The sequence below is a fragment of the Coffea eugenioides genome, chromosome 10, assembly GCF_003713205.1.
Source record: "Coffea eugenioides isolate CCC68of chromosome 10, Ceug_1.0, whole genome shotgun sequence".
In the NCBI taxonomy this organism is placed as follows: Eukaryota; Viridiplantae; Streptophyta; class Magnoliopsida; order Gentianales; family Rubiaceae; genus Coffea; species Coffea eugenioides.
Window position 1 is genome coordinate 11,851,219 of NC_040044.1, and position 26,551 is coordinate 11,877,769.

The 26,551-nt window shown below is 37.8% G+C and overlaps 1 pseudogene; it reads right to left on the reverse strand.

The window, feature by feature from the left end:
* Positions 1 to 805: 805 nt before the first annotated feature.
* LOC113750439 lies at positions 806 to 26,551 on the reverse strand (annotated as a pseudogene).

Genomic DNA, 26,551 nt, shown 5'->3' on the forward strand with positions numbered 1-26,551 from the left:
CGAGGGGCAATTCAAACAGTATTTTGAGGCAGACATGTAAAGCCATGTTTGTTCAATTGTCACAACTAGCAATGCCAAAATTGATTTCCACAGGTGAATGAGTCAATAAAGATGGTAAGATTGAGTTGCAAAAAGACAAAACAAGGTTCAATGACGAATCACGGACCAACAAAACCAAGGAAAAGGAAGGAAATTCAAACAATGCCCCTGCATTGTGGGACAGGGTGTTTAGTTCTGCTGTTGGTATTTTCGTGTTTTGGGGCACTTTAATCGCTATCAGACTCGCTGGTTATTAAGCATTAAAAATTTCAGCACAGTTTCAACTACCCCTCAAAAGTCTAACTCCATCCTGCAATCAAAGGGCAATTAGTAGCTCATCTTTGCCCTCTCCATTGTGAAGCCCAAACAACTGATAAAAGATTGCGAAAATCAATGAACCATTAGAACAAGAAATGCTTCCGTGAAATTACAAACATGTAGTACACCAACTCAAGTCAGTTAAAATTAGATAGATTGGCAACCGCAGAGTGATGTGGTACAGCAAAACAACCAGCCAGACCTTTCCTTCAGTTGCACTTGAAGTTTCACAGAGAAGAATTTCAATTCCAAACCAAAACTATATTAACAACCTCAGACGCGAGCTGCACTGCATTTGGGACGACAACTTTTGACTGTAGCAATTCAACCTCTCAGATTTTTTGTCTACAAGTAACTTACCATTGATCCTGCTGGAGAGATTGACTCCCAATTTTTCCTGCAGTGTTCCTAATTTGTATCCCTTTTAGAAAACGCCAGCGAGAGTTCCTCAACTATAGATAAAGGATTGAGCAAAATACATGCAGGCAGTGAATGCTAACATGCAAAGTGCAGCAAGAAACCAATAAGAGTAATCCAAATGTGGCCGATTCAAGAAGTCTGCAAACCAACCGTCTTGATCCCCTCCACTTGTGGCTTTCTGAATGACAGAGATTAGAAAACTACTTAGGAAACTCCCTACTCCAAAGATACTGAGGTATAGAGACATACCTATACTTCTCAAGTCACCAGGAACCTGATCATAGAAAACTCTTGTAAACCAACCATTGTAAACACTTCTACAATCCCAAACAACAGATATTGGGGAGTCAACCAGAATACGCTCATTGGAACTGTAGCATCTGGCAAATGAACCAGTCCATATTCAAGAGCAGTTTCAAGACGTTACCTCTCAACTAAAGCAGCAATCACCATGTAAACCACAGATAATAATAGGCCAAGCCCAATTCTTTGACTTGAAGCGCTTCTATACCCGAAGGTTTCGCAGTAATAACTCTGGCAACAAGGACCAAAACCCGGTCATAGATAGGAATGAAGATGACAACTGAAACGTTGATGAAAGATTGTAGTGCAGCAGACGGTGCTTCAAAACCTGAACCAAGTGATCTGAATCCTTTCTTGGTGAGGTGAATGCTTGAACAAATATTACAGCATAAGACAAACAGGTAAACCATATCAGAATCAGTCTGAAAATTGCTTTTGCATCTTCAAGCTCACTTCTCATGCAAACTTCCCCCTCATCCTAGGACCATCAGGTGTGCAAGCAGTGCTTTGTTAAGAAACCTATACCAGAACTCAGATTCAGTGACGGTGCAAATGAAAATTTTAGTACTTTGCAGACAAAGAGCATCTCAACACTAGGATATTTAAGGAAATTACTACTTCCCTTAGTGTACATTTAAGGAAATTTTTCTCTCTCTCTCTCTCTCTCAACAAGACAAAATCACCACGCTTCAGCAGAAAGGTCAATTTGAAACAAGAAAAAAGTCAAGTATGACTACAACTCAAAATAGACATATTGCTAGAGGGTCTTCCTTTATGTTTCAACTTTCAGATGTTCTCCTTCTGAGTTCTTGTTGTATGAGATCAAACAACTTTATCTAGAAAATTAACTGTAACATAATCAGGTGAAAAGTACTCATTGCAACTGCATATATGGTAGGTAATAACCAGACATTTTAGCCTGCTTACTTGAATTGTTGAGAACCTTGACGAGACTGTGTTTCCCAAATTTGCTCTTCACTCGGGACTGAACTTCGCCAGTTCCTAGCAGCTTTAACAACCCCAGAACCAATTCCCACGAATGGGTTTCTCTCATCACTTTTGCTGCTAAATCTGTAGGTCGTAGTTCGGAGCAAGAAAATGGCTAGTGCAAATCCCATAACATGGATTTTGATAAATTTAAAGTTTAGCAAGTACCCCTAATTATTTTATTCGAGGGGATGCAATACGTAAGTTTTGTCGTTTGAGGGGCACAAACTATTAAACTATAATTAAAGTAAGATACAATTAGTAATAATTTTAAACTACAAAAGAGGATTTTAAATATTTGCGGAGAACAATTGTCCACCGTGAAATGTTTATAGCTCCACGATTATAATTGGAAAAACTTTGCTGTGGCACAATATGACAGGTGCTGTCAAGCTGTGATAACATATCAATTGACAAAACATACAGCATAGTAAATTCGAGCATCTTTTCAAGCACATTAAAAGTTAAAAAATCGCATCCCAAATAAAAGAAAAGTAAAGAAGGCGCCTTGCAAAGATAGAGCACAAAAGTACAACTACGGAGTTACTGTTAAACAGCAGTAGAAAGTTCAACTTCAACTAACCATGATATACAGCAATGAAGAGATTATGACGGTCCAATATCGACCCAGAAACGACTCGGCGACGAATGCACCCAAGAGCGGCAAAAGCAACGCTGTACCGAACCAAGCATTCACGTCTCCGCTGCTGTAGCAGCGGACTGGCCGAGTGGCCCGGTCAAGTAACTGATCAAATTCGTACTAATTCCGTGATGAGCAAACCTCTCTGCCATCTCCATACCTGCATTAAAAACAAATAATTAACCTGCAGTATTTCATTTTATCATAGTACGGTGAGGATGTTAATACTTTATGATGGTTACTTCACCTATGATGAAAGCTGCGGATTTCCAGCGGCCGGATTGGGACCAGTTGGCAGGGCGGCCTTTGTAGTCAACATTTCCTTCGACGACGACAATGTGGTTTAGTAACGTCGGAGTGTCGCTGGCGTCGGAAAGGTTGGCCTGCGGGGCTGTAGATATTGCCATGCGTGGAGTGGAGTAACTGTGCCGAACTCACTTGTCAATTTCAGTAGGAGTGCAATGTCAACTTAATTGGGCCGAGCGTTGTTGGGATGACGTTTTTTCTTTTTTCTTTTGGTTAAAACTATTGGGATGAATTTCTAAAGCAATTGAGAGGAAATTAAGTTGATTTATCATGTAGTTAGTGAACGCATTAGAGAATGTAAAATTTTGTAAATTTGCAGAAGATAATTAGTGGTAGATATGCCTTGAAATAAATCCAAGTTAACAAATATTGAAAAGAGATTATTAATTAGAAGAGAAGCTTATTGAAACTGTTTCCACATTGTTATGCTTAATTTGTAACAAATGACAGTGAATAATTGTTTAATATGTTACGTTACTTGTTGCATTTATCTATTATATGGTAATAAAAGTAAATGGAGAACAAAATATGCCATTGAATGAGTAAGATCGGTGAAGATTGTCATGCATAATTAAAAAGGTATTTGCTAATATATTAGTAAAATCCATTTAACATGGATTTAATTTATATGCGTTTCGAAATTATCCAGTGCCAATTTGTAAAAATCTAACCACTGTCGTCTCTTTAGAATGAAGAAAAATATTTTTTAGTTCCCCAAAAACACCTAAAATTAAAATTTAAACATAAATTCGAGTAATTTTTTTTTCTTGCAAGGTAGGATTTAGAAAGTAGAGAACAAGATGGGGGATTTGAATCCAAGACTTCTAAATTCTGCAACCTGAAGATGTGCAAAACACTTTATTCTTACAAAGTAACTCTGTGAACCACATAGAGTAATTTTTCTAAGTGAAATTTCAATAGACATATAATGTTGGAAGAAGTTCAATATCCCCACCAGCTAATAAGGATACCATCCTGTGATACTAATTAGGATTTGACCTTATCCTCGTATAATGCTCCAACATTCTCTCAGGGTCAGGAAGATTTTCTTTGATGATGGGCTCTTCCTTGAAATTGTTGACCCATGCATGCAAGCGTGGTAAACGACTCGGTTCCAAAACCTTGATCCCCACCACCTGTTGCATGGCGTGAATCCAACAGGTAAACAAGGCAAGTATCAAGTCCACCATATTGATCGAGTTGCCACCAAAAAACTTCTTGTCGCCGAGAGCTTGCTCTTCGCTAATTTTCAGATAGTCAAACATTTGTTCTGCTGCCTCTTTCTTGTCATCTTCTCTTGCCCAGAAGAAGGATACCAGAGCACTACGTAGCTAAACCATGATAATTTTTTTCTAATCGTCAGAAGTTAGTTAAACTAATAGTATTATTTTAAGTAAAGATTAACATGATGCTTTTTTTGAAATAAGAGCTTACCCCAAAGATATCCAATTCAATGTTTTCTACAATGTAATCCTATTAAAACCTGCTTGCTTGAAAAGCCAGAAGATAAAAGGCTATCTAGGAGTTTTGCGAGGATGAGATTACCTTGTCCGTTGCAAAATTTATCCAAAACCGAGCTACAGATCTCTCATAGGGATCTTTTGGCAGCAGTGGGTTATGCGGCCACACCTCCTCAATATATTCAAGGATTACAGGGGACTCAGAAATGGGTTTTCCAGCATGAACCAGCACGGGAACTTTCTTGTAAACTGGATTGTAACGTAACAGCAATTCACTCTTGTTAGGCAGGTCTTCTTCTATGTAATCATACGCGATGCCCTTCAATTTCAGCGCCCATACCACCCAATAAACAAAGGGGCTTGACCAAAAGCCATGAAGCTTCACTTCTTTATCCATTTGATCTTCTAGGGGAATGGGGTGCCAGGCTTAGTTTTTCTTCTTTATAGGAGCAGTGATAGACTAATAGGGGGATAGAGGATCCCCTTGTCTTATACCTCTCTTAGGAGTGACATAGCCTTTCTGATCACAATTAATCTTGAACGAGTATGAGACAGTTGATACGCATTTCAATATCCAATTTATCCATCTCTCTGAGAATCCCATTTTCTGCATTATTGCACCTAAGAATTTCCACTCAACCCTATCATAGGCTTTTGCCACGTCAAGTTTTAATGACATACACCCTACTGAACCTTGTCTTTTGTTTTTCAGATAATGGAGATATTCATGGGACACAATGACATTATCTAATATTTGTCTCCCCGGAACAAAAGCTGCCTGGTTCTTGCTTATACAACAGTCCAGAACATGTTTAAGTTTGTTGGCAAGCACTTTGGAAATGATTTTATACAACACATTGCAAAGACTTATGGGTCCATACTGTTTAAGATTGATTGGCATCTCAACTTTGGGAATCAAAGAGACAACCGTGTGATTAAGAGACTTTAGCATGAAACCTAAGTGGAAAAAACTCTGGATAGCTGGTACAACATCAGACCTGATAACCCTCCAGAATTTTTGAAAAAATAGAGATGTCATCCCATCAGGGCCAGGGGCTTTGTTGGGATTCATAGAAAAAAAATGCAGACTTAATCTCAACCTCAGTGACAGTTCTAGTCAAATTTGTATTCATTTGATCAGAAATTGTGTTTGGTATCCCCTCAAGATATCCTCAACGCCTTCAGTGCCCTGACTATCAAAGAGTTGTTGGTAGTAGCTAGCCACTTCCTGTCCTAGTTCCTTCTCACTTGAAGTCCATGATCCATCATCTCTTTGAAAATTAACCATCCTATTCCTTTTCATTCTACCTTTGACACTAGCATGGAAAAGCTGTGAAATTTTGTCGCCTTCCTTCAACCAAGTAACTCTAGATTTTTGAGACCAGTACATTTCCTCATTAGAGTAAGCTCTCTTAAGTTGAGTCTTAAGGTCATCCATAGCTCTTCTGTGAAACTCAGTTGACTCTCCAAGCCTCTCCATGTCTGCCTTGATTCTGTTAATCTCTTTCCTAGAGTTATGCTGAAAACTATTTTTCCACTTCAGAAGAGCCACTCTACAATTAGAAATCTTTCTAGTGACTTGGTACATTCTTGATCCTTCCACTTCTAATTTCCAAGCTTCCTCAATCACTTGTGTAATCCCTTCTTGCTGTATCCATCTTTTGTCAAAAATGAATTTTTTCCTTCTTTTGGCCTGTTCAGGTTCAGTATCAACCATAATCATACTATGATCTGAGCTGTAATTGTTGACATGTTTGCACCTTGTTTTGTCAAAAATTTGGAACCAGGTATAAGTACAAAGCATTCTATCCAGCCTTTGTTTAATTTCTCCTTCATTTTCCAGTTATTACACCAAGTCCAAGGATTTCCATGAAAACCTATATCGATCAGCTCATTATCAGCAATGAATTGCTTAAAACTCTAAAGGTCCACTCCTATCTTCTTCTTCCTCCCCATTTCTCTTCATTGGACACTATATCATTAAAATCTCCTGCAACTATCCACCTTTGTCCCCATAGTCTTTTCCTTTCATTCAACACTTTCCACTAATTCTTCCTAGTTGCTGCATCACAACTTGCATATATACCAATCAGCCACCAGTTGGTATGTTGACTGTGGTCCACTATATGAGCCTCAATGGTGAACGCTGTCTTATGTATTTCCGTAATTTTCACTTCCTGTTTCCACAAAAGGGCCATCCCCCCAGACCTATTCATAGACTCTACAATCGCACTATGATCAAAATTCAGCCTTTTCCTAATAGTCCCCATATACTTGTCCCTATTCTTAGTTTCACACAAGAAAACAACACTTGGGGAGAGGAGGTTGCAAGCCTCCCTCAGCTAAGGAATTGTCAAGGGGCTCCCTGCACCTTGGTAATTCCACACCAGCACTCTCATTGTCCACTTGGGAACCCATTAAGTCTGGTCCCCCTCCCACCTTTAGCAATCTCTAACCGTATTTCCAAGGACTGATCCATCTTATTCCTTTTTAAATTCAAGCACTCACCTTCAGCTTCTTCCATTTCAGTAGCCTCTTGATACGATTTCTTCTTTCCTCTAGTCTCTATTTTACTGACATTTCCATCCGTTTCACCTAAAGGAGTCCTCTTCCTGCTTGGAGGCTTAAGTTGTCTTCTATTCCTAGTGTTCATCTTCTGGATAGCCACCTGTTTCCTCTCCTGTATCTCATTTTCTACCTGCAGCATTTCTTCCATCCCTATATCCCCCTCATCCACAGTTACAACATTTGTTGCCTCGCTTCTCCTCTTCCGCTCAATGTTATATTGATCTCCTGACCTCATATCCTGCCCTTCAGTAATGCTATTTGTCTCATTGTCTTGTACCTTAACAGGTGCTGAAACTCTCAAATTTCTGCTTGTCCCCTCTAAACTATCCTCCTGGCTCATTATACTTGGAATTGCTTGGGCCTTCCTTTCCTGTCCTTCTATCACCTTGGTTGGCACCTCTTTTCTCAAAACCCTTTGATAGAGTGTTAATTGTTAGAATTTTATTGTTAATTCTCCTCTTTATCCTTGCCAAACATTGCTTTAATTGTCAACATATATTTATATTTGGCATTTGGATATAATTTCAGAAAGTGGAGCAGAAAAGTGCTAAAAAAAGGAACCTTCTTGAGAAGATTTCTCCACACGTGAAAGCTTCTAAAAGCTTTACACAATTGGTCCAGTGAAGACCAACATCCATTCCTTTGCTGATGAAGAAGAATTGAATTGCATATCTCAATTCAGCGGGGACCACATATGGATTGATTTAGAAAGTTTGTCCTGCTTTTGGAAGATATATTCATTGGCCATGATGGACAATGTGATAATTGGATATAACTTTCCAATTGCTTCCTACGTAGCTAGTCCCTTAAGAGACTAGTGCTCCAATAAAATAAGAAGGCACTAGATTAGTGGGCTCATGGAGAAAAAAACTATGAAAAAGCTATGAAGACTAAATGCTTGCATTTTATATCGGACGATGGCAGAAGACATCAGACTAGTTTTTAGTTTTCTCTCCAAAGAAGCTCCGTAGGAGAATAGGTAGTCTTTTATGTAAGAAGGAACTTGTTCCTTCTTTTGTTGTGTGGTATGTAATTTTTCTTCAAAGAGTCTATGGCGACTCAAGTTTCTTTCTAAATTCATAGTTAGTTATTTATGTCTTCGATTCCAACTAAATTACGTGGGAATTTTCTTATGAGGCGTGGCTAATTTTCTCCTCTAGTCAAGGATCAACGCAAAGACGCAGTCCAAAATATCTGTGAGATCTAATTAGTTTTTACGTGTTCCTTAATTTGTTAATATTTGCATGTTTTCTATTTCAATTTCCATGGGATTATTTTGTTAATTGGATATCAAGGGCCCGATGTGCAATTTGACTTATTAATCTCCTGTCAAATTAATCAATTAAATCCGTAATTATTTAATTGGTTAATATTAGTGGCAAATAGTATTTTTACATACTAGGAGAACATGCAATCTGATTTAAATAACCCTCGTAGCGTGTTATTGATTTGGGTTAGGCTTTTCTAGTTTTTAAGGCAATTAGAAAATTAATTCCTACGGTCGTACCTAAGAGTATTTTTTCATTAGGGGTAATCAACGGTCGTACCTTGGTTATCAATAAATTAAGGAAAAGCTGGTCGTTAGAGCTTATCGGCGACTAAAACTAGCCTATTAATTAAATTAAGTGAACTCCTGTGCATCAATGATCGGATGAATGGACTGTGTCTGCGTAGTTGTATCCTTGGTTAGAATTTAGTTATCATTTATTTAATTGCTATTTACAATTGTATTAATTAATTATTTATTTTTGGTTAAATTATTTAATTATTGTTTAATTATTTATTTTTAATTTCATTTTGATAAAAATCCCCCGTGTCTCGAATTTAAAAAGAATCGAATTTTTTCCAATCCCTGTGGACTCGACCCTGCTTACTACTATACACAGAAAATTTATTTTTCTTAAGCAGGTATTTATTATTGCACAGGCTCGACACCTGCCAATTTTTGGCGCTGTTGCCGGGGACTGGCGTTAATTATTTGTTTCTTTTTAAATTCATTTTTGTTCTAATTTTCTGGTATTTTTCTAGTTTATGCCTCGCTCTTCTCGTACAAGCGAATTAATTTTCGACCCTGAAGTAGAGAAGACCGCGCGTAGAACGAGGAAAGAAACCAGGCGGCTCAGGGAGGAGCAATACGGTATTGCACCTCAGGAACTTGATCCAGAGATTGAGCCGAAAAATTTGTCTGGTGACAATTCGAGTGATTCAGATCAAGAGGAAGTCACTTTGGCAAATGCACGAACACTAAGGGAGTTGGCTGCTCCTGATTTAAATCAGCAGCCCTTGTGCATTACTTTTTCACATTTAAATGATGACACTCCCTTTGAACTAAAATCTGGTCTAATTCATCTCTTGCCATCTTTCCATGGTCTACCAGGTGAGGAGCCCTACAAGCATTTGCAAGAATTCGATGTCGTTTGCAACAGCATGAAGCCCCCGGGAATTACAGAAGAGCAAATAAAGATGAGGGCCTTCCCCTTTTCTTTGAAGGATTCCGCAAAAGACTGGCTCTACTACCTACCACCTGGTAGTATTACCACGTGGGACCAACTGAAGAAAAAATTCTTGGACAAGTACTTTCCGGCATCTCGAGCTGCGAGCCTAAGGAAGGAGATATGTGGTATCAAACAACATCCAAGCGAGTCTCTCTATGAGTACTGGGAGAAATTTAAGAAACTGTGCACCAAATGCCCTCAGTATCAGATAAGTGAGCAACTGCTCATTCAATATTTCTATAAGGGGTTGCTTTTCAGGGACAGAAGCATAATCGATGCTGCAAGTGGAGGGGTGTTGGTGAACAAAACCCCTCGAGGAGCATGGGAGTTGATTGAAGGAATGGCTGAGAACTCACAGTAATTTGGTTCAAGAGAGGACATCCCGACGCGTAGGGTGAATGAGGTAGAAACATCCTCTATTCAACAGCAACTCTCCGAATTGACGTCTTTTGTGCGACAACTAGCTGTGGAGAATATCTCGCAAGTCAAAGTGTGTGGGGTATGCACTGCCGTAGGTCATCCTACAGAAATGTGTCCACTGGTTCAGGAGGAAACTGCAGAACAGGTGAACATGGCTGGCCACGCGCCCGCGCCAAGAAAGCAATACGACCCATACTCAAATACTTACAATCCTGGTTGGAGGGATCACCCCAATCTTAGCTATGGAGGGAATAGACAGTCTAACTTTATGCCAAATAGACCACAAGGGCACCAACAGCAGTATCATCCTCGCCTACCACCACCACCACCCTCTTCAAATTCAAGTCCGTCCATGGAAGAGATGATGAAGCAATTACTTACTAATCAACAAAAGACGGATTCAGACTTGCAAAGCATGAGGAATCAACTGGGACAGGTGCAATCATTGCAAAATCAAATGAATCAAATGGCCATAACGATCAACCGTTTGGAGTCCCAAATTCAAGGGAAGTTGTCATCTCAACCTGAGGTGAATCCAAAGAATGTAAGTGCAATGACCTTGAGGAGTGGCAAGGAAGTCCAAGAACCCAAACCTGTGATCCCTAAAAATAAGGACAAGGAATGGATTGAGAAAGAGTTGGAAGAGGAGGGCAGAGATAACAAAAATGCAAAGGTACTCTCGAAACCAATTCCTACAACTAAGACTAATCCACCTCCCTTTCCTAGCAGGTTGGAGAAACCAAAGAAGCAAGACAAGGAGAAAGAAGTCCTGGAGATCTTCCACAAGGTACAAATCAATATTCCCTTATTAGACGCCATCAAACAAGTGTCGAAGTATGCAAAATTTTTGAGGGACCTATGTGTCAATCGAAAACGGTTGAGGGGAGATGAAAGGGTCATTGTGGGAGAGAATGTGTCAGCAGTTCTCCAAAGGAAGCTTCAACCGAAGTGCGGGGATCCAGGTAGGTTTACTGTCCCATGTAGAATAGGTAATACTTTGATTAGAAATACCATGCTGGACTTAGGAGCATCGATCAACGTAATGCCTAAATCTATGTATGCTTCTCTGAATTTAGGTCCATTAAAAGAAATTGAGATAATAATCCAATTAGCGGACCAAACAAATGCTTACCCTGATGGGTTGGTCGAGAATGTGTTGGTCAAGATTAACGATTTGGTATTCCCAGCTGACTTTTATGTACTTGACATGGATGATGATCATTCTTCCGATCCCTCGCCTTTGCTATTAGGTAGACCGTTTTTTAGCACAACCCAGACAAAAATTGATGTTCATAAGGGTATTTTGTCCATGGAATTTGATGGAGAAATGGTCCACTTTAATATTTTTGATACAATGAAACATCCTGTTAACTCTCACTCTGTGTTTGCAATTCATGCTATTGATCCCTCTGTGCAAGAATTTTCTGAGTGTACTTCTAGGGATAAATTCAAAATTGCTGCGAACAAATATTATGGGATGAAAGCAATTCATGAGGTGGAAAAGAGAAGAAAATTAAGGAAAAAGATTGCACTCAATGGCTATTTGGATCCCGAAGGAGGACTACTGATTACAAGGAAAATTGGATTACACCCAAATTGAAGAGTTGTGTTTAACGTCTGGCCAAAGACGTTAAAGAAAGGCGCTTTTGGGAGGCAACCCAATTTTTGATTTTGTTGGTTTTTGTTGTTCAATTCGTTAAATATGTCGTTTCTCATCTGAATATTGCTTAAACTTGATATTTTCTCTACTATGATCAGGACAGGTGATCATGGCATGCCCGCACGGAGAGGGCACACATTAATCTTACAAGTTTCTACTTCAAGGTCGGAGGATGTTTCTAAAACATGGCGTGCCCACGCCATGGTGGTAAAATCTCAACATTACGAAGTGGAATCTTGGCGTGCCCGCGCAGAGAAGGCACGCATTAATGTTCAAAAACTGATTCCCAAGATCAGTAGATGTTTTCTAATCTTGGTGGGCCCACGCCATGTTTGACGAACCAGAACAAAGAAAATTTGAAAAAAAAAATAAATTATTATTTATTTTTTTCTTCTAAAAAAAAGAAAAAAATGTTAAAAATATATATATGTATAAAATAAAATTATTTTCCTTTTTAGCCTTCAATTATGTTTTTCTTTTCAAAAATTCAAATTTAAATTCAAAAAAAAAAATCAAAAAAAAAATACAATTACTTTCCTTCTTAATATGCAGTTTAGTTTATCAACAATTCAATTTCTGAATTTGAAAAAAAAAAACGAAAAATGTTAGATCAAAAACTATTTTTTTCTTTTCTCTTTCTCTTTTCGTCTTTTTCTTTCCTTCTTTTTCTTTTCTTTCTTTCCTTTCTTTCTTTCTTCTTCTTTTCTTTCTTCTTCTTCCCGCTGTCCGTGTCTTCTTCTTCCTCGCGAGCTCCGCCAGCCGATTCACCACAGCAACCCTACCTCCCCCTCTCAGCTCCTCCACCAGCGCGCGCCTCTCCACCTAGCTCTGCATTTTCTCTCTTTCTTTCCTCCACCAGCCTACGTCTCTCTCTATCTCTCCTCACGCTCTTATCTCTCCCTCTTCTCTGTCATTGCGCGACCACCACCAGCCCACGCCACACCACCAGCTCTCCTTGCGCGACTTGCGCGAGCCACCACCAGCCCACACCAACTCCAACCACGACCAGCTAGCCCCCGCCTTTGCGCAACAGCTCCAGCTCTCCCACTGTCGCAGCCACCATCCGCAACCCAGCTGCTGCCACCTCCCTCTGCTCGCTCACTCTTCTCTCTCTCTTCACAACGCACGCCGCTGCTCACCACCAGCGCTCCGCCACGCCCACAGTCCGCAACCCCAGCTTCCTCTCCACCGCGTCAGCTTCTCCTCTTCGGACCAGCTACCAGCCGCGACCGAAGCTGCTGCCCACTTAACTCGCCGTCACCACCTGCCAATTTTTGACAGGTGGAGGTATTGCTATTTCTCCATCGATTAGTACTTTCCAGGATCTTAAATTGCTGGAATTTGCATTTTTTTTTCTTCTTTCTTTCTTGGGTTTCTTGCTGAATAATCGCAGGAGGTGCTGGATTTTTCACTTGTGAGTTGTTTGGGGCCTCAACTGCAATTTTGGGGTTGATTTGGGGTTTCTTGGCAAATTGGTTACCATTTTGAATTTTTTTTTTATTATTTCTGTTTTGCTTGGTGTTGTTGAATTTATGCTTTGGGTTGGCCGTTTGATTTAATTCTTCCCTATAAGTCCACCAATGGTACTGGTTGTGGTAGTTTGCCTCCAATTTCTTAATCTTAAGCGATTGACTATCCAATTGGAGACACTTGTTACGATTTTGGTCCAATTGTGTCTAATTTGCTGTAATTTGTGTCTAATTGTGGGTAATTTCTTGCGATTGTTGGTTTAATTGGGAGGTGCCTTTAACACTTAAATTTGCTTATTGAAGTAGTTGCCTTGTGTGAGAGTCTTTTGTCTTTTTCATTTCAATTATTATGTTGATTGGGGTGATTTTGAGGTGCATTGTTTTTGCATTTGGCTAAGTTTGGAACCACAAGTGCTTATTGATTGCATTTACTATAAGTGTTGGGGTATTTGTATAACTTGTGGGTTATTGAAGTGTGCATTTTGTTGTTTAAATTAACTAAGCGAGAGGCCCCAATATTTATTACAATTGTTATTACAATTTGTTGGAAATGGTTGTCTATTGTTGATTGGAGTGATATTTGGAGAAAATGGTGAGACTCAGATCAACCCCAGGGGCTGATGACTGGCAACAACTTCAGAGAATTTGGCAGCATTTATGCACCATGTGGGTGTTGAACCACAATTACCGCCTAATCCACCGATGTCTTGACGATTTCAGGGGAGTTTCATTGCCCTTCTTCTTATTTTTACTGTTTAATTGTCACATTGAGGGCAATGCGTGCTTTTAGTGTGGGGGGAGATTTGGATTTGACTGGTATTTCTTTAATTTGCTGCTTATCTTACTGTTGTCTTGATGAATAAATATGACATCTCACTCGTCTATTGCTGGTTATGATTTATTTTATGAATTTAGTTTAAGTGGCAAGTAAAGGCATGTTATCTTGGTGAATATCATGAGTTTAATGACTTGGTGCAAATTGTGGTTAACTTGTTTAGGCAATATAAATATTTTATTAGCAATTGTTGTGTGGATTGGGCAATTGTTGATCTTAGTTCTCCATATTAGGAGATGACGTGGGCCATGATCTTTAATTATCTGGTATTTTGGTGCTTTAATTGTGATTAATAAATGACTCTACTCCGCTAGTGCCGTCACCCAGTAACCGGGAGTCTTCACCACAAGTGTCGACTTTCGCGTCAAAAAGTGGCGATATCTATGAGTAGTTAGTCCTGAAGCTGTGAAAAGTTGAGTAACTGGGCTCTTGGATCTAAAAATGTCAGAGTTCACGTCAAAAGACTTGAATAGCTTGGGACTGAGCATTTATTGAAAAAAAATTAATTATTATCAAAAAAAAAAGAGAGAAGAAAATAATAAGTAAGGTTATGACCATGTTGGCCTGCCGATCCTTGTTCTTCAATGTTGAGATTTTGATTTTCAGTTGACCCAATTGCTAACTTTTGCTAGTTTAATATTTTGATTTCTTAGACGAGTTAGCCATGAATTGGACGAGTCTATGATTTCAGGAGCTAACCGGGAGAAATATGTCTTGACACTTAGCCACTAAAACTTGATTTTGGGATAAGAGTAGCTTGGCAGTAAATGAAATGAGAGTTAGCCATTGTTGAGTTTAGTGTGTCCATACTTGAGGACAAGCATGATTTAAATGTGGGGGGAATTGATAGAGTGTTAATTGTTAGTAATTTTATGTTAATTCTCCTCTTTATCCTTGCCAAATATTGCTTTAATTGTCAACATATATTTATATTTGGCATTTGGATATAATTTCAGAAAGTGGAGCAGAAAAGTGCTAAAAAAAGGAACCTTCTTGAGAAGATTTCTCCACACGTGAAAGCTTCTAAAAGCTTTACACAATTGGTCCAGTGAAGACCAACATTCATTCCTTTGCTGATGAAGAAGAATTGAATTGTATATCTCAATTCAGCGGGGACCACGTATGGATTGATTTAGAAAGTTTGTCCTGCTGTTGGAAGATATATTCATTGGCCATGATGGACAATGTGATAATTGGATGTAACTTTCCAATTGCTTCCTACGTAGCTAGTCCCTTAAGAGACTAGTGCTCCAATAAAATAAGAAGGCACTAGATTAGTGGGCTCATGGAGAAAAAAACTATGAAAAAGCTATGAAGACTAAATGCTTGCATTTTATATCGGACGATGGCAGAAGACATCAGACTAGTTTTTAGTTTTCTCTCCAAAGAAGCTCCGTAGGAGAATAGGTAGTCTTTTATGTAAGAAGGAACTTGTTCCTTCTTTTGTTGTGTGGTATATAATTTTTCTTCAAAGAGTCTATGGAGACTCAAGTTTCTTTCTAAATTCTTAGTTAGTTATTTATGTCTTCGATTCCAACTAAATTACGTGGGAATTTTCTTATGAGGCGTGGCTAATTTTCTCCTCTAGTCAAGGATCAACGCAAAGACGCAGTCCCAAATATCTGTGAGATCTAATTAGTTTTTACGTGTTTCTTAATTTGTTAATATTTGCATGTTTTCAATTTCAATTTCTATGGGATTATTTTGTTAATTGGATATCAAGGGCCCGATGTGCAATTTGACTTATTAATCTCCTGTCAAATTAATCAATTAAATCTGTAATTGTTTAATTGGTTAATATTAGTGGCAAATAGTATTTTTACATACTAGGAGAACATGCAATCTGATTTAAATAACCCTCGTAGCGTGTTATTGATTTGGGTTAGGCTTTTCTAGTTTTTAAGGCAATTAGGAAATTAATTCCTACGGTCGTACCTAAGAGTATTTCCTCATTAGGGGTAATCAACAGTCGTACCTTGGTTATCAATAAATTAAGGAAAAACTGGTCGTTAGAGCTTATCGGCGACTATAACTAGCATATTAATTAAATTAAGTGAACTCCTGTGCATCAATGATCGGATGAATGGACTGTGTCTGCGTAGTTGTATCCTTGGCTAGAATTTAGTTATCATTTATTTAATTGCTATTTACAATTGTATTAATTAATTATTTATTTTTGGTTAAATTATTTAATTATTGTTTAATTATTTATTTTTAATTTCATTTTGATAAAAATCCCCCGTGTCTCGAATTTAAAAGGAATCGAATTTTTTCCAATCCCTGTGGATTCGACCCTGCTTACTACTATACACAGAAAATTTATTTTTCTTAAGCAGGTATTTATTATTGCCAAAAATTGACAGGTGTCGAGCCTGTACAATTTTAAATACCTGCTTAAGAAAAATAAATTTTCTGTGTATAGTAGTAAGCATGGTCAAATCTACAGGGACTGGAAAAAATTCGATTCTTTTTAAATTCGAGACAAGGGGGATTTTTATCAAAATGAAATTAAGAATAAATAATTAAACAATAATTAAATAATTTAACCAAAAATAAATAATTAATTAATACAATTGTAAATAGCAATTAAATAAATGATAACTAAATTCTAACCAAGGATACAACTACGCAGACACAGTCCATTCATCCGATCATTGATGCACAGGAGTTCACCTAATTTAATTAATAGGCTAGTTATAGTCGCCGATAAACTCTAACGACCAGCTTTTCCTTAATTTATTGATAACCAAGGTACGACCGTTGATTACTCCTAATCAAGAAATACTCCTAGGTACGACCGTAGGAATTAATTTCCTAATTGCCATAAAAACTAGAAAAGCCTAACCCAAATTAATAATACGCTACGAGGGTTATTTAAATCAGATTGCATGTTCTCCTAGTATGTAAAAATACTATTTGCCACTAATATTAAGAGATTTGGATTTGACTGGTATTTCTTTAATTTGCTGCTTATCTTACTGTTGTCTTGATGAATAAATGTGGCATCTCACTCGTCTATTGCTGGTTATGATTTATTCTATGAATTTAGTTTAAGTGGCAAGTAAAGGCATGTTATCTTGGTGAATATCATGAGTTTAATGACTTGGTGCAAATTGTGGTTAACTTGTTTAGGCAATATAAATATTTTATTAGCAATTGTTGTGTGGATTGGGCAATTGTTGATCTTAGTTCTCCATATTAGGAGATGACGTGGGCCATGATCTTTAATTATCTGGTATTTTGGTGCTTTAATTGTGATTAATAAATGACTTTACTCCGCTAGTGCCGTCACCCAGTAACCGGGAGTCTTTACCACAAGTGTCGACTTTCGCGTCAAAAAGTGGCGATATCTATGAGTAGTTAGTCCTGAAGCTGTGAAAAGTTGAGTAACTGGACTCTTGCATCTAAAAATGTCAGAGTTCACGTCAAAAGACTTGAATAGCTTGGGACTGAGCATTTATTGAAAAAAAAATTTTAATTATTATCAAAAAAAAAGAGAAGAAAATAATAAGTAAGGTTATGATCATGTTGGCCTGCCGATCCTTGTTCTTCAATGTTGAGATTTTGATTTTCAGTTGACCCAATTGCTAACTTTTGCTAGTTTAATATTTTGATTTCTTAGACGAGTTAGCCATGAATTGGACGAGTCTATGATTTCAGGAGCTAACTGGGAGAAATATGTCTTGACACTTAGCCACTAAAACTTGATTTTGGGATAAGAGTAGCTTGGCAGTAAATGAAATGAGAGTTAGCCATTGTTGAGTTTAGTGTGCCCATACTTGAGGACAAGCATGATTTAAGTGTGGGGGGAATTGATAGAGTGTTAATTGTTAGTAATTTTATTGTTAATTCTCCTCTTTATCCTTGCCAAATATTGCTTTAATTGTCAACATATATTTATATTTGGCATTTGGATATAATTTCAGAAAGTGGAGCAGAAAAGTGCTAAAAAAATGAACCTTCTTGAGAAGATTTCTCCATACGTGAAAGCTTCTAAAAGCTTTACACAGTTGGTCCTGTGAAGACCAACGTCCATTCCTTTGCTGATGAAGAAGAATTGAATTGCATATCTCAATTCAGCGGGGACCACGTATGGATTGATTTAGAAAGTTTGTCCTGCTTTTGGAAGATATATTCATTGGCCATGATGGACAATGTGATAATTGGATATAACTTTCCAATTGCTTCCTACGTAGTTAGTCCCTTAAGAGACTAGTGCTCCAATAAAATAAGAAGGCACTAGATTAGTGGGCTCATGGAGAAAAAAACTATGAAAAAGCTATGAAGACTAAATGCTTGCATTTTATATCGGACGATGGCAGAAGACATCAGACTAGTTTTTAGTTTTCTCTCCAAAGAAGCTCCGTAGGAGAATAGGTAGTCTTTTATGTAAGAAGGAACTTGTTCCTTCTTTTGTTGTGTGGTATGTAATTTTTCTTCAAAGAGTCTATGGAGACTCAAGTTTCTTTCTAAATTCTTAGTTAGTTATTTATGTCTTCGATTCCAACTAAATTACGTGGGAATTTTCTTATGAGGCGTGGCTAATTTTCGCCTCTAATCAAGGATCAACGCAAAGACGCAGTCCCAAATATCTGTGAGATCTAATTAGTTTTTACGTGTTTCTTAATTTGTTAATATTTGCATGTTTTCTTTTTCAATTTCTATGGGATTATTTTGTTAATTGGATATCAAGGGCCCGATGTGCAATTTGACTTATTAATCTCCTGTCAAATTAATCAATTAAATCCGTAATTGTTTAATTGGTTAATATTGTGGCAAATAGTATTTTTACATACTAGGAGAACATGCAATCTGATTTAAATAACTCTCGTAGCGTGTTATTGATTTGGATTAGGCTTTTCTAGTTTTTAAGGCAATTAGGAAATTAATTCCTACGGTCGTACCTAATAGTATTTTCTCATTAGGGGTAATCAACGGTCGTACCTTGATTATCAATAAATTAAGGAAAAGCTGGTCGTTAGAGCTTATTGGCGACTATAACTAGCATATTAATTAAATTAAGTGAACTCCTGTGCATCAATGATCGGATGAATGGACTGTGTCTGCGTAGTTGTATCCTTGGCTAGAATTTAGTTATCATTTATTTAATTGCTATTTACAATTGTATTAATTATTTATTTATTTTTGGTTAAATTATTTAATTATTGTTTAATTATTTATTTTTAATTTCATTTTGATAAAAATTCCCCGTGTCCCGAACTTGAAAAGAATCAAATTTTTCCCAATCCCTGTGGATTCGACCCTGCTTACTACTATACACAGAAAATTTATTTTTCTTAAGTAGGTATTTATTATTGCACAGGCTCGACACCTGTCACCCTTTGTTCATAGCCTCCCTTCGTGCCATTCTCCAAACTCTGAGGGTCCTCACTTCTTCCTTTTCACACCAGTTCCCCATCCTTAAAACCCCACAACACCTTATCTTGTCTTCCTCTACTTTTGGTATGTTCAACCTGTGGAATTCCTTTATTCCAGTTACCTCTTAGCCAGGGTCCGTATTGGTTATCTGATAGTCCTCTCCCTATGGTAAAAGAAGTTTTACAATTTCTCTCACTATGTCCAACTATACCACACCCATAACAGAAGTCCGGGCACCATTCATACTTGAAACTAATCCATCTCCCTACTCCACTAAGCTTTACTACTGGTCCTCTCACCAGTGGACGGGAAATATCTACGATCACCAACATCTTCAAGTGCCTCCCTTCCTTTCCTCCCGTTTGGGGTATTATAACCTCCTTCACTTCTGGAAAAATGGATCTAATTTTCCACCCAACCTCTTTCGAGATCCAATGTATAGGATGATTTCACACCTGTATCCACAAAGGAGCCAACTTAAAAGCACCATTGTCCTCCTCTATCCCATTATACCACCTTCTGAGGATCAATATTTGGCTATCTACTATCCAAGGTCCTCTATTCAGAATCCTCTCTCTATCAGTAGCACTTGGAATGATAAACTGAAACAAGTTAGGTCCTAACTCCATAACAGTCAACCCACGAGGACAGCCCCAAGCTAGGCTTACAAAATTTTTCACCCCCACAAAGTTAATCATCTTCTCCCCTATCACTCTTCCTACCAGACTCAGCTGGCAGTCCTGAATACCCGTGTTAGCATCTCCCAGTTCAAGAGCTGTACCTCCCAACTCTTGCTCAGAGAGTGCGAATCTTTGCATTATAGAAGCTAGTTCCTCTGCCATCGACACTTTACCTCCCAGGAAAATACCAAACACAACTTTTGATTTTGAAAGCAAAGCTAACCAAGAGCTGATCCCGCCAAGCAAGAGAAAAGTCTGACCTTTACTGACCAAAAAGGACTACTACTCCTAAGACTTACACAAGCAGAAAATAAGACCTACAGCCACCAGAGGAAAAAAAAAAAGGAAGAAGAAATAAAAGACAAAAACACGATCGGACAAAGTTCAGAAGGTAGAGCAAGCAAAATCCATCGCTCTACATTTTATTTTCCTATCAAAAGTTTACTCAAATTAGGACTGGAACATGGTTATGACAAAGGCACGATAGATTTTTATACAATTGGAGTTTTTTATGCTAATAGAGAAAATCTAATTTTGAAATCATGTTTGTATGTGGTGCTAGTGCTATTGATTAGTGATGGAGATGGTGGTGAAAATGGTAGTGATAGGTGGTAGAGATGATGACTTGGTGTTTAGAAAACGTTACTACTGTCCGGTGTTGATGCAAGATAGAAGGAGAAACAAACAAAAAAAGGGAGGGGGGAAGGGGATGAACAATCACAAGAGTGAATTAAAAAAAAAAAAAAAGGAAGTGAAGAAAAAATGAAAAAAATTACAAAGGGATAAAAAAATTATTAATTTGGATAAAAGATTGTGTTTTTTAGTTGCGCGCACATCACTTGCAAGCAACTTAGCTAGTAATAGGTTAATTTTAAGATCAGTTTGAATCACGATGGGGTTTTATGGGTCTTTTTGAAAAATAGGGAGGTTTCCCAAATTTTGACGATATCATAACGGGTTTTCTGAATTTTACCCTTGTATAAATCATAAAACCCTCATCATAATAGTATTTTTTAAAAGAAAACCCTCAAAAAAAATCCATTGACGCGTATGCAAATACATGAACTTAATACTTACCCAAAAAAAAAAAAGTACATGAACTTAATATTATTTTTTCTTTTGCATGCGTAGTACATTTTTATATTTCTTGCTCTTCCTAATAATCTTCGAGAGGTCGTACCCACTTGATTAATTTATTCATTTGACGTTCTCTTCGTAATAAATCCCCTCCTTGGTTGTTTTAGTGCATGCTATTGTTGTTTTGGGAAGATCTGCCTTTTATTATAATTATAATGGGTGGGTGAGTTATTCCTGCAGAATGACGAACAAAGCACGTGGCATGTGCTAAACAAATTTTTCCGACTACATTTGTAAGAACAGAATGCCTGAAGCTAATTATGAAGTGTCAAAACCACTTAATTGTTAGATTTTTTTTATTTTCTTTAAGTAGACAAGGAGTGGTTGATGCCCAAAACATAGAGGTTCTAGATTCTAATCCTCCAATCTTTTTCTTGTTTCTTAAATTCCATTCTTCTCTTACTAGAAAAAAAAAGGTAGAAAATGAGAGGAATTTTAAAAATAAAGAGAAAAAAACTTAAATTCAAAACCTCTAATATTTGCAACTCGATTTTGACTACTAAACTAAAACTTCCTCGACCACCACTTAATTGTTGGATATCTTGCTATGAAAGCACAAAATCTAGTCTGGCCATTCTAAGTCTCTAACATGTTTTACCCACAATATAGACATCCATTAAATCCCTTCTTTTTCTTTCTTCTTCTTTCACACAGTTTCCATGCACATTCTTTCTAACACACCTTTCCGAAGCTAGCGTCTGGCTCTTCACGGCTTCAACTAAACCATGTTTGTTAACAAATGTTAACTTAGTTAATAAAGATGAGTCACTTTCTCACAAAAGATCATATGCTAAATTCTATTGTCATCGATATTTAATCTTCTAGGGGCACATCTTGCCTATGATAGTGGCTGACTGAAGTCGAAACTATCTAAACTTTTTTCTTATTTTCCATCAAAAAACAAAAAAAAGAAAAAGAAGACACACGCTGGACCATATTTTCCATCACTAACGGCAGTGATTTTGGTGTCATCATCAAACTTTTAAATTAACCTGGTTTGTAAACCCTCACCACCCACTTACTCTTTTGTCGGACTTCAACTGGGTACGCAAGTCATTGTCTTGTAGCTATTGCATCCTTGTTACATGGCAACAAAAAAAATTGACTACTTAGAGTCCTACACTTCGATAGGAGAAATGTCCATAGAATATATGGAAGCATTATTAATTTTCAAATTTTTCTTTACCATACACTAAGTTAAAACCACTAGACTAACTAATAATCGACGAAATAACCATGGATGTGCTGATTAGTTAATTTAGTGACTTATTTATGATGGAAAAATTGTTCGATGATCAATTCAAACAATAGTTTAACACTATTTAGCCTTTTTGCCCCTCCAATTTTTAGGAAATACAAGATGCTCATTGAAAGATAAGTTGAGTAACTAATTTCCTGGGCATGCAAAAGTTTGGGGGAGAAAAAAGTAGCATGCAAGAGGCCCACGTCCCCTTTCGTTACCTACGTCCCGACAAAGTTAAATTAAAAAGGATCTCATCTTGCTAACTCCAAGTCGCCCATTACGAATGGTAATCTACCCATATTTTGGAGGAAATTGGCACCAAGGCTTCCGTGGTCGACTCGCAAAACTTGAGGTACCTTTCATGCTGATTGACAAAAACAAAAATGGGAATCTTATATAAACAATTCAATGATATATACAAGTTCAAGCAAAAAGATTCCCCTTAAGGGGAAAGATGAAGTTTGCCCTAAACCATATTTAGAAATATGCCGCGGTTCAGGTTTCACCATGACCAGTCTCGACTTACCAAAGCATATTGTACCCTCATACAACCCTCATACAAGTTGGGGATGCAGTGTATGCACCGTATGCAGTTTGCTCTCTTTACTGGAGGAAAAAGCTTATAATTGTCCGTTGCTCGTCGTGACGGGCTGCAGGCTCATCTATTGCTGTCATGATCAGCAGCTTCACAAACAGCTTGAGTTTAGCACAAGCTGCCACACAATTTGCCAGCGCTGTCTTAGAAAAATCTTACAATCTGTACTGCCATCCGCTATCTGTACACCTTTTTGCAAGGTAGACATGGTTAGGGCAACTTCAGGTATTACTTGCTTGATTATAAACATAGGATTTTGCAAAATATGCAAAAGCAGCTAATGCAATAGCACTAAGTCCAGCAAGCAGGAAGTAAAAGTAATCAAGGTGTGCCTTATTTAAGTTGTCAGAGAACCAACTCTCATGTGCATGCCTGCTTGTGGCTTTCTGAAGTACAGAAATGAGAATGCTGCTTAGAAAGCTTCCTATGCCCAAGATACTGAGGTATAGAGCGAAACCTGTACTTTTCAGTCCACTAGGCACTTGATCATAGAAAAATTCTTGCATACCAACTATAGCAAATACTTCAGAAACTCCCAGAACTAAATATTGAGGTGTCAACCAAAACACACTCATAGGAATCGTAGCCTTTGGTTTATCATCCAATCCATATTCCTGAGCAGTTTGAAGGCGCTTTGTCTCAACTAGAGCAGCTATAACCATAGAAAGAAATGAGAGAAATATTCCAGTTCCAATCCGTTGCAGCAATGTTATACCTGAAGGTCTAGTGGTTATAGATCTTGCAATAGGAACCAAAATACGGTCATAGATTGCAATAAACACAACTATAGAAAGGCTGATGAAAGATCTATTCACTTCAAAGCTTGGACCGATAGATCTGTCCATTGTAACTCCTTGCTTGGTAAACAATGTGGATGACTGTGCATATACAATTCCATACACCAAACATGTGGCCCAAATCGGAAATAGCCTCAGTATTGCCTTTGCCTCTTCAACCTCACCAATGCTACAAAGCTTTCTCTCTTCCTCTGGACCATCAGGTACAAGCAGTGCTTTGTTCAGAAACCTATAACGATTGCATTAAACAAAAAAAAATAACTTAAACATTTAAAGGAAGAGAATTTGGTTTCAGATTTCTGATCATAAACATCAACAATACACTGCATGAGGTTTGACAAGCAAGAAGTCAATCATGCAAGTTCTCACAACATTTAAATTTCAACTGAAAACACCTTGTCACATTTAAACTGATTCATTATTTTATTAAGTGGAAATTATCTTACCCATGTTGCCATTACTAATCTTTTGAAACCAGGAGAACTTAACAAAATACATTAAGCATATCGAAAAAGTCATTAGAACTCAATAGCACCAAACTTCCAAGAAGCGAAAGATCAAGAAACTTTATCTCGTGTAGCAGCATAGGTAAAGAAAAATTCTCGGTATTCAAAAGTAAAGAACAAGAATTTCTCACTTAAATTCTTGAGAACCTTGGTAAGGCAGAAAGCCCCGAGACTCTTCTTGCATTGATGATGCTGAAGAGGTGGTTATCCAATTCCTAGCTGCTTTCAGAAATACACGACCAATGCTCACAAAGGGGCTCATCTCAGCACTGTTCACCTGAAACCTGTAGGTAGTAGTCCCAAGCAAGAACAGGATTAATGCGAAACACATGATGAAGCAGGGAATTCCAAATCCAAGGCCCCAACTAAGGTTATCTTGAATATAGGTCAAAATCACCAATGCAACAGTGATAGCCCCACAGCTAGCAGAAAACAACCAGTTGAAAAACGAACTTTTAGCTTTGCTCTCTTTGGGATCTCGTCCATCAAATTGGTCAGCTCCAAAAGCTTGTACACAAGGCTTATGCCCTCCTTGGGCTACTGCTATTAGATACATTGCAAAAATGAAGAAGATAACTTGGAACTCGGAAGGAGAACATGTCGTAACTTTTGCTGCATTTTGACACTCAGATGACTTGACAGAGGTAAAAAATGTTGAAATAGTCAAGAAGCCAACTCCCTGTTATTCACAGCAATGCAAGGCTTAACAAATTGTAATATTAATTTAAGCTTTTTGTTGCAGGATTATTGACCACTTTAGTTGTCTAAGTAAAAAATCTGGAACCAGGAGTGTAAGTTCTCTCCTGAACTATTATCTACTTCCTTTAGTAATAATTAACCACTGAATCTAATCTCATTCTCGTAATTTAAACATAGCTAGGTCTCACTGTTGTGAAACATAAACTATTGTACTACCAGATGCAGAGGATTATTGTATCCAAAATATATTAAATTTTTAACAGCAACTAAAGGAACTATAGACGAGCTAAAGCAAAGCAGTAGTAATCTATATTGATTTCTTTGTTCTTTTAAGCTTCTTTCTGGTATAATGATAGCTTCCTAGAATAAAGAGTAACTGATCCAGTGTTCCTATTTACTACCAGCATGTTTATATTCTTGTGTGACAGCTTTCCCCATAAACATCGGAGGAAAGCTTAGGCATAAACTCACGCACCTTCTCTTTTAAGAGATTTGACTTTTAGCTTAATCCACAAATTAGTGGTCATCAAGAATACCAGCTAATTGCTCGTATAATTGCCGTATTTTGCTCAAGGAGCAAAACAAGATACAAAAGGAAAAAAAAATGCAAACAAAGCAACAAGTATTGGATGGAGGATTCCTTAAATTCCACAAGAATAATCACAATTTCATTTTCTTTTCAGCCCTAACACTGAGCTCATGATATGAACTACATAGCAAGTTCATCGATGATCAAATCAAGCTTGACCAGTGGCTAGTTAACTAACTAATCGCACGGAGCTAGGATGAGATTTAGCATTGATCAACTTGTCTAGCTCAACTCATGATATCAAAACCTTAACAAACCTTGTCCTTTTTCATGGACGCATCTTGCCAACTTAATTTAGTACATCTTTTTCCTTTGTAAATCATTATTTAACCCAAAAAAAAAAAAAAATTCAACGCCTACTTGTCACTTTCCGGGCCTCTTCTAGATGGAGCTTCATTCACATATGGATAATATCAAATTATCAACAGACTAGTAACTAGTAAACAAAGACACCCTTAATTTAACTCAATTACAACTCTAGTATCGAAGTAGTACCCAAGGTGAAGCACAAAGTACAAGTAGCAATTACTGACCAGGATATAGAGCAAGGAAGAGATTAAAATGGTGCGATATCGACCGAGAAATGAGTCGGCCACAAAAGCACCCAAGAGCGGCAACATCTGCGCCGTGCCGGACCAAGCATTCACGTTCTCCGCCGCCGTAGCTGTGGACTGGCCGAGTGGCCCCGTCAAGTAACTGATCAAATTCACGCTTATTCCATAATAAACAAACCTCTCTGCCATCTCCACACCTGCAATAAAGACAACAAATCAAATTTGTTTGATTGATTTTTATTTTGCTTCAAATTTTACCAGCTCTGAATTTGAAAGTATAACGATGGTTTTGGCTTCCTACATATGATGAAAGATGCTGATTTCCAACGACCGGATTTGGACCGCTTGACAGGGCGGCCTTTATAGTCGACGTTTCCATCCACGACGTCGTCCAGGAACGGAGTTTCAATGGCGTCGGAAATGTTGGCCTCCGTGGCGGGAGATCCAGCCAT